Below are 14,701 nucleotides of genomic sequence, written 5' to 3' on the forward strand. Positions count from 1 at the left end.
TCTCTTTCCATTATCTTTAACAGAAAAACAGAGTCAGAAGGGACTATCAGGAAATTTCTCCTTAGTTCTAAGTTGCTTCTCTCCTTGATTAGTTTTCACCCATTGGTTTTTGTCCTACTCTCAGGTGCGTGTTGGCTTTTGGTTATTACTTTGTTTGCTTCTAGGTGTTCACTGATTCGTTGCTTGATTGTCTTTTGCAGAATTTTCCCTGGTATTAAGATCAGGCTGATAGGTCTGTAGTTTCCTGGATCTGTTTTTTGCCTCCTTTTTTGAAAATGGAAACTACATCATCCCTTTTCCAGTCCTCTGGCAGTTCCCTGGTGCTCCAGGATCTTTGAAAGATATAGTTCAGTGGTTCTGAGATCTCGTCTGCCAGTTCCTTCAAAACCCTGGGGTGTAATCCATTTGGTCCTGATGATTTGAATTCATCTAGGGTAGACAGGTGCTCAATTACCATTTTCTTCCCTATTTTAACTTGTGTTCCTAATCTGTTTTTTGTGGTGCTGTTTTTTCCCTTGTGTAAAGACAGATGCAAAAAACAAGTTAAGTAGTTCTGCTTTCTCCCTGTTGCTTGTCATCTTCTTGCCACTTTCTCCCAGCAATGGACCAATTGTTTCCTTGACTGTTTTATTCTTTTTAACATGTTGGAAGAAGCTTTTTTGTTGTTATTTTTTACTTTTGTTGCAAGTCTTTGTTCATTGTGAGCCTTAGCTTTCCTCACTTCATCTTTGCAGGCTCCGGCTATTTGCTGATATCCTGCCTGAGTTATGTGCCCCTCTTTCTACTTTTTATACTTGTCCTTTTTGTCTTTCAATCTGTGAGAGAGTTCTTTATGCAGCCATGCTGGTTTCTTTTGAGAGCTGTTATTTTTCTTCTTCATCGGTATTGTGCTAGATGGGCTTTTATAATCTTACTTTTCAAAATTTCCCAAGCTTCTTTTTTTTTTTTTATTGAAAGAGTTTTAAAAAAACAAAAACATTTTCCCCCCTTTTTTCCCCCTCCCTCCCAAAAAAACAAAACACCCCCTCCTCCCCACCCCCGGCTTCCGGGTCAATCACAAGGTAAAGTTATACATAAACCAAACATAGAATAAAATTTTCCTTCCAATCCAAATAACCACATCCAAAGCTTTTTCTCCCAACCCCTCCCATTACATAAAATAACTTTCTAATTATTCAAAGGCAATCTGATATTTCTTAATCTGATATCTGTTTTGTAGATAATCAATCCATTTTTCCATTCAATTAAATATCTTTCCTGCGTATTGTCTTTTAAAAGCTGAGATTTTAGCCATCTCAGCCAAATTAATAACTTTCAATATCCATTCTTCTATTGTAGGTATCTCTTCTTCTTCCAGTATTGTCCAATCAACAGTCTTGCTGCTGTTATTAAGTTCAAAATCAATTTAGTCTCAATCCCTGTACAATCCATTATAATTCCCAAAAGGAAAAATTGTGGCAGGAACTTTATCTTCTTCTTCAGTACATTTTGAATAATCCACCAAATTCTTATCCAAAAGACCTTAATTTTCTTGCAAGTCCACCAAATATGAAAATATGTAGCATCATCACAATCACACCTCCAACATTTCGCTTGGATATTAGGATACATACATGATAATTTTTTGGGATCTAAATGCCATCTATAAAACATCTTATAAAATTTTCCTTAAATTCTGTGCTTGTGTAAACTTAACATTTCTAACCCAGATTTTCTCCCATGTTTCCAACATTATTGGTTCCTGAATATTCTGTGCCCATTTTATCATACAATCCTTTACCAAATCCTTTTCCGAATCTATTTCAAGCAACACATTATACAATCTCTTTATATGCTCCTGGGTCTGATTTCTAATTTGCTTTATTAAATTTTCCTCCCTTTGCATTATACCAATTTTTTGATCTTCTTTCCATCTAGCACTTATTTGCCCATATTGAAACCAAGTATAATTCCTCCCTTCTTCATTTAATACCTGTAATGATTTTAATTGCAATCTACCTCCTTCAGCATACAAAAGTTCTTTATATGTAATCATTTCCTGTTTCTGTTCTATATTTATATTCTCTATTGCATGTCTAGGGCTCGCCCATATAGGAATCTTGTAATCTAATTTATAGGAATATTTATTCCAGACCATAAAGAGCACTTCTCAACACATGATTCTTAAAAGCCCTATCCACTTTTTTCCATAAAATAAATCGCATGCCATCCATATAACAAGTCATACCCTTCTATATTCAAAATTCTTTCCTCTGTTAAGTTAAACCAGTCACTTATTACTGAAAGGGTTACTGCTTCATAATATAGTTTAAAGTTAGGCATTCTTAAACCACCTCTTTCCCGTGAATCCTGTATTATTTTCATTTTAACCTCGCCTTTTTACCCTGCCATATAAATTTATTAATCCCACTCTGCCAATCTTCCAAATTTTATCCTTTTTAATTATAGGTATCATCTGGAACAGAAACAAAAATCTAGGTAACACATTCATTTTAATAGCCAATCCTTCCCAATAGGGATAACTGCAATTTCTTCCAGCCACTCATATCATTCTGAACTTTTGCCATAGCAAGTCATAATTATTCTTATAAAGTTTCTTGTTCGATGAGCTAATATAAACCCTAAATATTTAACCTTTTTACTACCTCAAATCCTGTCATTTCCTCTAGTTTTTGTTTCTGTTGTATAGACATATTTTTAATTATCACTTTTGTTTTATTCTGATTTATTTTAAATCCTGATACCTTTCCATATTTATCAATTACTTCCAACAAAAATCTACTTGAATTTATAGGATTTGTTAAATACTACATCATCTGCAAAAGCTCTAACTTTGTACTCATATTGTCTAATCTTAATTCCTCTATTTTCATTAATTCTCGTATTTTATCTAATAATGGTTCCAGAGTCAAAACAAACAATAATGGTGATAAGGACATCCCTGTCTTGTTCCTTTCGCAATCTTAATAACTTCTGTCAAACTACCATTTACTATAATCTGTGCTGTTTGCTCTCCATAAATCGCTTTAATTATTCTAATAAAACAGTCTCCAAATTGCATTTTCTCTATTAATTTAAATAAAAAATCCCAATGCAAACGAACAAAGACTTTCTCTGCATCCAAAAAAATAAGTGCCGCTGAAGTATTCTTCTTTCCAAATATTCCAATATATTAATAATCTGTCTAACATTATTCCTCATCTGCCTCCATTTTATAAAACCAGATTGATCAGTATGAATTCTTTGTTGTAAAACTATCATTAATCTATTTGCTATTATTTTTACAAAAATCTTATAATCATTATTTAAAAGTGAAATCGGCCTATAGTTACCAGGTTTAGAGCAATCTTGCTCCTCTTTTAGTATCAGTGAAATAAAAGATGTTTTCCATGACGGGGTATTCCCACCCTAATTGTATCTGATTAAATAATTCTTTAAGTGGGCCTAATATTTCATCCTGTGTTTTTTATAATAAGTTGCTGTAAGACCATCTGTACCAGGGTTTTCCCATTTTAATTGTTTAATTGCCTCCACTATTTCTCCAGTAGCTATCGGTTCAGCTCCTCCTCTGTTCTAATGTTAGAATATTCACCTTATAATCTTTCAAATAATCATAAATGTCCCTATCAATATTTTGTCTTTTGTATATAGGGCAGTATAAAATTCTGAGAATGCCTTTTTAATTTTATCCTGTTGGTATATCTCTTTACCTTTATATTCTATTTTTTGTATGACACGTGCTTTCTGTTTCTTCCTTAAATTATATGCCAACCATCTCCCAGGTTTATTTGCATTACAAAAGGTATTATGTTTAGCATATTGTATATTCGTTGCCACCTGGTCTGCCATTAACATATTAAATTGACTCTGTAATATTTTTATAGCCTCTTTAAGTTTATGATCTTGTGGGTTTTGAATTAATAACTGTTGCTTCCTTTGAATTTCTTCTTCCAAATATCTCGCTGCCTTTGTTTATTATTCCTTTGCCTGTTGTCCAAATAAAATCAATATCCTCTAATAAACGCTTTGCTCGCTTCCCACACAGTTCCTATAGGTGTCCCTTTGTACATATTAAAATCACAAAATTCCTTTAACTGTTTCTTACAATAAGTTACATTATCCTCATATCTAAACAGATTTTCATTCAACCTCCATGTTCTACCACCTTTTTTTCCTTGTAATAATTCCATCCATACTGGGCTATAGTCAGTTAAACACCTCGAAATATCTTCATTTTCTTCACCCTAGAAAGCAAGTCATTAGAAATTAAAATAAAATCAATGCGTGAAAAAGATTGATGCCTATCAGAAAAAAAAGTAAAATCTCTCTCATCTGGATTCCGTAACCTCCATATATCTCTAAACTCAAAGTCTTCCATCATTTCAAAAAAAGATTTTGGTAATTTTGCATGTATAGGTATCTTCTTGGAGGTGGGTCTCTTATCCTTCTTGTATCAATTACTCCATTCCAGTCTCCTAATAAAATAAACGAACTATAATCCCAGAGGGTCAACCTCTCATGTAACATTTTGTAAAACTTTTCTTGTTGCTGATTAGGTGCATAAATACCTATCAACAAAGTCTTTTTTGCATCTATCACCAGTTCAATAGCAATAAATCTTCCTTGAATATCTGCCTCAATTAGCTTAGCTGGTAAATCCTTCCTGATATATACAACAATTCCATGCTTCTTTTCCAAAGCTGATGCAACAAAATGGTTACCCAATTTTGAATTAATTAAATATTTTTGGTCTGATAATTTTATATGTGTCTCTTGCAAACAAATCACATCATTTTTAAATTGTTTCAAGTAGTGAAATATTTTCCTTCTTTTCTGAGCTGAATTCAAGCCATTAACATTCCATGACAAGATTCTATTTGCCATTACTGGCCTCCTGAAGCTTTGAAGCAGACAACGGAAGCTCCTCCTCCGGTATCTTCCGTCTAGCTCCTCCCACAGCTTCCATAATGGGATCCTGACTTTACTTTGAGACTGTTGCTCTTCTTTACGCTTAAGGGCTCCTCTTGTCACCCTTTGCTCTTGTGGTTCCTCTAATACTGGCAGCAATAAAGGCTCTTGGGTCACCACGCCTTCTTGAGTCTCTTGAAGTTTTTCTATCACTTCTATTTCGACTTTCAAAACTGTAGAAAGAAAATCCTTTGCCTTTAAAACAGTGTCAATTCTATATCTCCTTCCTTGATAGAATAGTGTCAGTCCAACTGGCACCTCCCATCTGAATTGAATCTGATGTTTTTTAAGTTCTTGTGTAAAAAAAGCAAATTCCTTCCTGTCTCTTAACATCTTTGAAGGAATCTCTTTCAACACCTTCAACTCCTGTTCTCCAATTTTAAAGTTGTCTGATATGAAACTTGCAGAATTTGATTTCTCATAGTCCTTTTCACAAAATAAACCACAATGTCCCGAGGAAGCTTTCTCTGTCTTGCAATCCAAGAATTAACTCTATATATTTTATCAATTTGGTAAGCTACCTCTTGGGGGTCCGCTTCAATAAATTCAGCCAATGCTTCTGATATAATTTTTCTTAAGTCTTCTCCACGCTCTTCTTGCATACCACGAATTCTAAGAGCTCCTTCCATAAGTTTATATTGTAATATCACAACCTGATCTTCATTTTGATCCACTTTTTTCTGAACACCTTTCATTTCGTCTTCTAAATGCTTATTTGACTGAGAGATCTGTTGCATTTCCACTTCCAATCCTTCAATTTTTTTACTCAGTCCTTGAACTGCCATAAGAATATCTTCTCTTATTTTTGCATTAAAATTCTCCATCATCTCTTTTTGCCTATCTTCAGAAAGTTTTAATTGTTCTTTCAATATTTCCTCAAGACTTGGTTCAGATCCCCTTCTTCCAGAAGGCTTTAAAGGTTTAGCTGCCATTCTGTCTTCAAAAGAATCAGGAATTCAAACTTAATAACTCTCCTTCCTCCTTTCAGTATAAAAACTCCGTTTGTAACAATCCACAAATAACGCTGCTTCATCGTACTAAAAATTTTACTTTCACTTTAGACGCCATTTTAAAAGTCAATTAATCAAAGACAAAGAAAGGTTTCAAGTTTCAAAAAGGGAGTCGGTACTTGCCGTGCTGATTCTGCATCAAAGATCGAACGCTTGTGAAATTCCCGTCTGCTTGGAATATCAATCAATTTAATAAGTCCTCTAGAGCAGAAGCGACATTCCTCTCCTTTTCCCTGATAAAAACAGGGGCGTGCTGAAGTTGGAAGGAGTGGAATTCGGTGGGGTCATAAATCCAGGAAAATTCGCTCTTGAGAGCAAACCCCCTGTCAGACCTGCCACTCTTCCACAATTCTGATAACCTCTTTCACCCAGAGATTATGCTAAGCTCAGTGAACAGTGATTTATTTTCTGTTTCACTGACTTTTACAATCTTCTAACACGGAGTGCTCTGTTAGAGCACCCAGCAGGAGGGTGACGTCACTGGAGCCACAAAATTTCCCAAGCTTCTTGAGTTGTTTTCCCGTGAGGATTCTCATCCATGGAATCCTTCCCAAGCTCTCTCTTAGTTTTTTGAAATTAACTCTTTTAAAAAGTCCAAGACTCTAGTTTGACTTTGTTCTATTGCTTGTGCTTACATAATGTTGAATTCCAATATTGCATGATCACTCATCCCCAAGGTTCCTGTAGCTTCAACACCTTCTGTCATTTCATCTCTGTTAGTGAGAATTAAGTCCAATATGGCTGATCCCCTTGTTCCCTTGTCTACTTTTTGGGAAACAAAGTTGTCTGCTGGGTTTATCAGGAACCTGTTTATCTTCCACTTGGTGCAGAGTTTGTCTCCCAGTTGATGTCAGAGTAGTTAAAATGCCCTAAAATACTTGTACCTTTGGTTTTTCCTGCCTAGGTGTAAAACCTTGATTTTTTTCCACATTAAATTTCATGTTGTTGGATAGGGCCCATTGTTCAAGTCTGTCAAGATCTTTTTGGATCCTGAGTTTGTATTCTGGGTGTTGGCTATACCTGCCAGTTTAGTGTTATCTGCAAATTTGATGAGTTCCCCTTCTATTCCCTCATCTAAGTCATTTATAAAGATATTGGGCCTAAGATGGAACCTTATAGTAACCTACTGCTTACTTCCCTCCATGTAAATGTAGTACCATTAAGGTCTATGCATTAAGTACAGTTTGTCAGCCAGCCACAAATCCATCTGGTGATGATGCTGTTTAGCCCAAATTTTTTTTAGTTTAACAAAAGAAGTAGGTTGAGGTCTACTTTGTCAAATTCCTCTCTGTATACTAAGTCTGCAGCATTTCACTGGTCTTCTAATTTAATTATTTTGTCAAAGAATGAAATAGGATTGGCTTGGGACAATCTGTTGTTAACAAAACCATGCTGGCTTCTAGTTATAACTTTATTTGTTTCTAGATGTTCTCAGATCATTTTTTTTACTTCCCCCCCCCCTCTTATTATTCCAAGTATTGATGTTAGGCTGATTGGACTGTAGTTTCCTGGGTCTGTTTTTTCCCCCTGTTTTGAAGTTGGGACCACATCAGCTTTTTTCTGGAATTTTTTAAAGATATGGTACAATGGTTCTGAGATAACATCTGCCAACTCTCAGGGTTCCAAGTAACAACCCCAATGAAAGAAGACATTGAGGCTAGAAGTTCCTCAAAATTCCATTTTATTAGAGAGTGGCACATCTGGGAAAACCCAAATTTGAAAGCTTCCAGGTTTTCCCCACCCATACAAAAGTACAAGTCCCTGCCCAGCACCCACATATCCATCACATGGCCCAATCAATGCACCATCCCAGCTGGAGATGCCTCCCAATCATATCACTCCAGGTGCAGGGCAAGATGTCATTGACTTTCAGAGAAAGGAATGTTATTATGACTATATATTTCCCCTGCTCCATACAATCCTCCCTTCCAGTTTGCCACAGCAATAAATGTGGCAGGCCTGAAGATCCAATGCAAAGATGGTGTCAGATATGCCTCCTTTCAGTACTCAAGAAAGAAACCCCCCGACTCCATTTTCATAGAGAAAAGTACTTTTACTAAGTATGAACTGAATGCAATCAAAGTCTGAGCAATAGGCGCAAAAATCACATATAGGAAATGTCCCCAAAGCCCTCCCCCCAAGAGTCCAGTCAGGATTATCCAATCCACATTCCTCCAGAGGGTCATGTTGGTGCAGCTTCAGATGGCCCCATCCTTCTGGTATGCCCAGACGATTGACTTTTACTGGTTATCAGCACACCTCCCAGCTGCAGAGAAAACGCTGAGGGAAAGTTCCTTCAACTTTAAGACATCTCCACCAGCTCGCTTCCCCCCTCCTCCATAACCAAGGCAATTCCATCCTCCCCCAGTTACAATGGCAGCCGTACAGGGGTGAAATGCTCCCGGTTCAGACTGGCTTGCCTGATCCGGTAGCGATGGCAGTGGGTGGTTTGGAGAACTGGTAGCAAAAATCTCTGGCCCCGCCCCCTGCCTCTGTTGAGCCGCACCATCATCAGAGGCTTTTTTTTTTTACTTTTAAATGCAGTTTTTCTTCAGCCGAAAACACGCCTTTAAAAGTAAAAAAAAAAGCCTTTGAGGATCCTACGGCTCAGCTGAGATCGTCAGAACCCTTTAAACTTTTTTAAAAAAAAGGTTTTAAAAGGCTCCTCTGGTGATCCCAGCTGCGTTCCTCATCACCAGAACCTTAAAAAACATGTTTTCTACAAACCTCCTTTTAAGAGGTTCTGGGCTGCGATGAAGCACTTACCTTATTACTGATGTAAAGCATGGCTTTTCCAGCCCAAAAGGAGCAGTTTCAGCAGGCAGGCAGATTCAGTTGCTAGCTAATCCATCTCCTCAGTCAGCAGCTTAATCTGCCTGCTTTGCTGGCTGAGGAACTCTGGGAATTGAAGTCCACAAACCTTAAAGTTACTAAGGTTGGAGACCCCTAATCTAAAAAATATAAATAAAATAAAATAATAAAATAAAATATTTGTGCAGCTGTCTGAGATTTGGTGTGTTTCTGTAGTGTTTCTCTCTAACTACACAAACACACAAAATCTCACATAGCTGTATGTGGCATTTTGTGTGTGTGTGAGTCAGTTGTGTTGTGTTGTGTGTGTATAAAGTGTGAAAGTTGGTTTTTGAGCTTTTTGTGGCTGTATGAGGTTCCTGCTTGTTGCAGGGGCCATTTTGGGTGAAGTGCAGCTGCTTTTACATTGTGTATGAGTCAGTTGTGTTGTGTTGTCTACTTGTAAAGTGTGAAAGTTGGTTTTTGGTACCTCTTATTGTTTTGTATACTTTATTATTTTTATTATTTATTGTTATTGGTCACGCCCACCCTGTCATCTGACCACCAAGCCACACCCACCAATTAAGCCACACCCACAGAACCGGTAGGGAAAATTTTTAGATTTCACCCCTGCAGCCGTAGCAAGCAAAACAAGCAATCAATAAGAAGCAGAGGCTGACAGATGGCTTCCAGGCCTGACACCAACTCCTTCAGAACACTGGATGTAATCCATCAGGGCCCTGTGGTTTATATTCATCAAGATCAGACAGGTGTCTCCTACCAATTTCTTCCTTATTTTAATTTTTATTTCTAGTCTGTCTTTTACAATTATGTTTTTGGTAAGTTAGGCTATGGTTTCTTTTTTGAGTGAAGACTGATGCAAAGAATGGGTTAAGAACCTTTGCTTTCTCTCTACTGTCTATTACTTCCTTGCTATCTTCTCTCTTTAGTGGACTATTTCCTTGACTTTTTTCTTGTTATTTATATATTGATATATATAAGGGCCTCTGGTGGCTCAGACTGCTAAGACAGTCTGTTATTAACACAGCTGCTTGCAATTATTTATTTATTTATTTATTTATTTATTTATTTATTTATTTATTTATTTATTTATTTATTTAGATTTTTATACTGCCCTTCTCCCGAAGGACTCAGGGCAGTTCACAGCCAGATAAAACAACAATGAATAAATACAAGATAAAACAGTAATTAAAAAACTTATTAAATATGGCCCAGATTAAAATATATTTAAAACAATAAAACCCACTAAATAAGATTAAAACCGAATAAAAATGTCTAAAATTCTATGCCAGTCCTGCGCGGATAAATAAATATGTCTTCAGCTCACGGCGGAAGGTCCGAAGGTCAGGAAGTTGACGAAGTCCTGGGGGAAGTTCGTTCCAGAGGGTGGGAGCTCCCACAGAGAAGGCCCTCCCCCTGGGGGCCACCAGTCAACATTGCTTGGCTGATGGTACCCTGAGGAGTCCCTCCCTGTGAGAGCACACGGGTCGATGGGAGGCAAACAGTGACAGTAGGCGGTCCCGTAAATAACCCGGTCCTAAGCCATGGAGCGCTTTAAAGGTGGTACCAACACCTTGAAGTGCACCCGAAAGACCACAGGCAGCCAGTGCAGCTTGCGCAGGAGTGGTGTTACATGGGAGCCACGAGTGGCTCCCTCTATCACCCGCGCAGCTGCATTCTGAACCAACTGGAGCCCTCGGGTGCTCTTCAAGGGGAGCCCCATGTAGAGAACATTGCAGTAGTCCAAGCGAGAGGTAACAAGAGCATGAGTGACTGTACATAAGGCATCCCGGTCAAGAAAGGGGCGCAACTGGCGGATCGGACGAACCTGATGAAAAGCTCTCCTGGAGACGGTCGCCAGATGTTCTTCCAAAGACAGCCGCCCATCCAGGAGGACGCCTAAGTTGCGCACCCTCTCCATCGGGCCAGTGACTTGCCCCCAACAGTCAGCTGCGGATGCAGCTGACTGTACCGGGGTCCCGGCATCCACAGCCACTCTGTCTTGGAGGGGTTGAGCTTGAGCCTGTTTCTCCCCATCCAGACCCGTACAGCTTCCAGACACCGGGACAGTGTCTAGTCCCACCAGGCCCAAGGTTGACTCAGCCTTCCATCCTTTATAAGGTAGGTAAAATGAGGACTCAGATTGTTGGGGGCAATAAGTTGACTTTGTATATAAAGGGGATATAAATGCAAAATAATAATAATAATAATAATAATAATAATAATAATAATAATAATAATAATAATAATAATAATAATAATAATAATAATAATAATTTTTAAAATTATTATCTTTGACTTTTTTTGCAAGTCTTTGTTCATTCTGAGCCTTTGCTTTCCTGACTTTATCTTTGCAGATTCAGGTTATTGGCTGATATTCTGCCTTAATTATGTGTCCCTCTTTCCATCTTTTTGTACTTATCGTTTTTTTCTTTCAGTTTATCAGAGAGATCTTTGTGCAACTATGTTTCTTCTTGGATTTCTTGTTTATCTTTTCAGTGGTATTGTGTGAGACTGGACTTTTATGATCATATTTTTCAGAGTTTCCCAGACTTCTTGAGTTGTTTCCCCTTTAGGATTTTCATCCATGGAATTTTTAAGGCTCTCTCTGAGTTTGTTAAAGTCAGCTCTTTTAAAGCTTAAGACACTGGTTAGATTATATTCTATTGCTTGTATTTGCATTATATGAATTCTAATATGATGTCATTCTCACCCAAGGTTCCGGAACTTCAACTCCCTCTATCACTTCTTCTCTATTAGTAACAATTCGGTCCAGTATAGCTTTTCCTTTAGTTCTATCCTTTATCCTCTTTATATCTATCTATCTATCTATCTATCTATCTATCTATCTATCTATCTATCTATCTATCTATCTATCTATCTTTATTTTTATCCTCTATCCTTTGGATGACAAAGTTGTCAGCTATATTGGTTAGGAATCTGTTTAATCTCCCACTTGCTGCAGAGTTTGTCTCCCTGTTGATATCAGGGTAATTAAAGTCTCCCATTGCTGTGGTGGTATGTTTCCTACATATATTTGTTAATTGATTAGCAGAGAGTTCATCTATTTCTTCTGCTTGGTTGGGTGGACTGTAATATATGCCTATAGCAATCCCATTCTTTTTTCCTTTTTTCCTTTTTTCATTTTCCTTTTATATTGACCCATAGGGATCATCCTTGGTTTTGTGCATTTATGTAGATACGTAAATCTTTTATTTAGGTATCTACGTAAATCTTTTATTTATAATACAATTCCACCTTCTCTTTTGTTAAGTCTGTTTCTTTTCAATAGTTTGTAACCTTCCATTAGTACATTCCAGTCATGAGTTTCGTCCCACCATGTTTCAGTAATAGCAACTATATCATATTTACCTTCATGCCAAGTTCACCCTGTTTGTTCCCTAAACTTTGAATATTTGTGTATAGGAATTTGAGTCCTTTATGGGTCAGGTGTATTTCTTACATCTCCTACTTTGTATCTGGATTTTCCATCCTTTCTATCACTCTCTACTTCATTGTGTTTTTCCTCCCCCCCCCTCTTTCTTCTTCTCTTTACTCCCTACCTCTTTATATAATTGGTTAACTAGTGATTTTTGCTTGGAATTAGGTTCTAAAGATCTTGAAGATCCCCTCCCCACTCAATATTAGTTTAAAGCCTTTATTATATTTTTATTTATACATTTTTCTTTAATATACATAGGTGCTTAGTCAACAGTGTATTGTCTAAGTCCATTTACTTATTCAAAATAATAATTGTGCTAATAATAGTAATAATGATAATAATGGTAATGCTTACTTATATGTAATAATAATCTTTCATCATTTACTTTTACATAACAAGTAAAAATAAATGATGAAGGGTTCCAAGTAAAGAGCCCAAAAGAATCAAAAGTCCAAGGCAGGCAAGTTCCTCAAAGATTAGATTTATTAAGCATGTAATATTCAAAACGACCTTGATCATCTAACCACTCGGTCTAAAAATTGGCAGCTCCAAATTTCAACCAGCAAATGCTCAGTCTTACATATAGGAAAAAGAACCCAAAACTAAGTACATACTAGATGGACATTACCTTACAGATGACCCCATCCCGTTAAAGACCTTGGAGTTTTCATGTCAAATGATCTAAGTGCCAAAGCCCACTGCAACTACATAGCAAAAAGCTCTAAGAGTTGTAAACCTAATCTTGCGTAGTTTCTTTTCCAAAACACCACACTACTAACCAGAGCATATAAAACATTTGCTAGACCAATTCTAGAATACAGCTCACCTGTTTGTTCCCTAAACTTTGAATATTTGTGTATAGGAATTTGAGTCCTTTATGGATCAGGTGTATTTCTTACATCTCCTACTTTGTATCTGGATTTTCCATCCTTTCTATCACTCTCTACTTCATTGGGTTTTTCCTCCCCCCCCCTCTTTCTTCTTCTCTTTACTCCCTACCTCTTTATATAATTGGTTAACTAGTGATTTTTGCTTGGAATTAGGTTCTAAAGATCTTGAAGATCCCCTCCCCACTCAATATTAGTTTAAAGCCTTTATTATATTTTTATTTATACATTTTTCTTTAATATACATAGGTGCTTAGTCAACAGTGTATTGTCTAAGTCCATTTACTTATTCAAAATAATAATTGTGCTAATAATAGTAATAATGATAATAATGGTAATGCTTACTTATATGTAATAATAATCTTTCATCATTTACTTTTACATAACAAGTAAAAATAAATGATGAAGGGTTCCAAGTAAAGAGCCCAAAAGAATCAAAAGTCCAAGGCAGGCAAGTTCCTCAAAGATTAGATTTATTAAGCATGTAATATTCAAAACGACCTTGATCATCTAACCACTCGGTCTAAAAATTGGCAGCTCCAAATTTCAACCAGCAAATGCTCAGTCTTACATATAGGAAAAAAGAACCCAAAAACTAAGTACATTCTAGATGGACATTACCTTACAGATGACCCCCATCCCGTTAAAGACCTTGGAGTTTTCATGTCAAATGATCTAAGTGCCAAAGCCCACTGCAATTACATAGCAAAAAGCTCTAAGAGTTATAAACCTAATCTTGCGTAGTTTCTTTTCCAAAAACACCACACTATTAACCAGAGCATATAAAACATTCGGTAGACCAATTCTAGAATACAGCTCGCCTGTTTGGAACCCTCACCACATCTCTGACATCAATACAATTGAACGTGTCCAGAAATATTTTACAAGAAGAGTTCTCCATTCCTCTGAAAACAATAGAATACCCTATCCCACCAGACTTGAAATCCTAGGCTTAGAAAACTTGGAACTCCGTCGCCTTCGACAAGACCTAAGCTTAACTCACAGAATCATCTATTGTAATGTCCTTCCGGTTAAAGACTACTTCAGCTTTAATTGCAATAATACTAGAGCAACTAATAGATTTAAACTTAATGTCAACTGCTTTAATCTAGATTGCAGAAAATATGACTTCTGTAACAGAATCATCAGTGCTTGGAACACTTTACCTGACTCTGTGGTCTTGTTGTGTCTTGCCCACCCTCAGAGCAGCCGGGGCCTTCTTATCTGCTCCCGAACACGGAGGAATGTATGCCTCCCGGCCCCAGTCCTGGCTCCATGCCCAGACAAACTGCAGAAGAAGGAGCACCTCCCGGCCCCAGCCCTGACTCCATGCCCAGGCAAACTAGACCCCTCCCCCTCCTCCACAGCATGTGAGCCTGAGGAGGGTTTATTACCAACAGCTGATTGGAGTGACCCTCGCATCAGAAGATTGGATAGGCGGAGGCAACAGAAGGAAGGGAGGGGCAGGCCTTAATGAGTGCTGAGTCATGGAGCCACACCCCATGGCCTATATAAAGGATCTGCTTTCTGGCAGTCTCTGAGTCAGGCAAAAGTCGAACTTATCTTGCTGAAGTCACTTACTG

At 37.4% G+C, this 14,701-nt stretch overlaps 1 protein-coding gene across 3 annotated transcripts in view; it reads left to right on the plus strand.

The window, feature by feature from the left end:
* The window catches only part of KANK2 (KN motif and ankyrin repeat domains 2), a 121,877-nt gene that overhangs the window by 41,298 nt on the left and 65,878 nt on the right, over positions 1–14,701 (plus strand). Inside the window, exon 3 of one of the 3 annotated variants that reach the window (XM_058168343.1) lies at positions 24–124. The exons of the other annotated variants lie outside the window; for them this stretch is intronic. The gene's annotated coding sequence lies outside the window, so the exon portion shown is untranslated. The remainder of the gene's footprint in view (positions 1–23; positions 125–14,701) is intronic. 3 annotated transcript variants of the gene reach the window in all.

The sequence above is a fragment of the Ahaetulla prasina genome, chromosome 2 (assembly GCF_028640845.1).
Source record: "Ahaetulla prasina isolate Xishuangbanna chromosome 2, ASM2864084v1, whole genome shotgun sequence".
Classification (NCBI taxonomy): domain Eukaryota; kingdom Metazoa; phylum Chordata; class Lepidosauria; order Squamata; family Colubridae; genus Ahaetulla; species Ahaetulla prasina.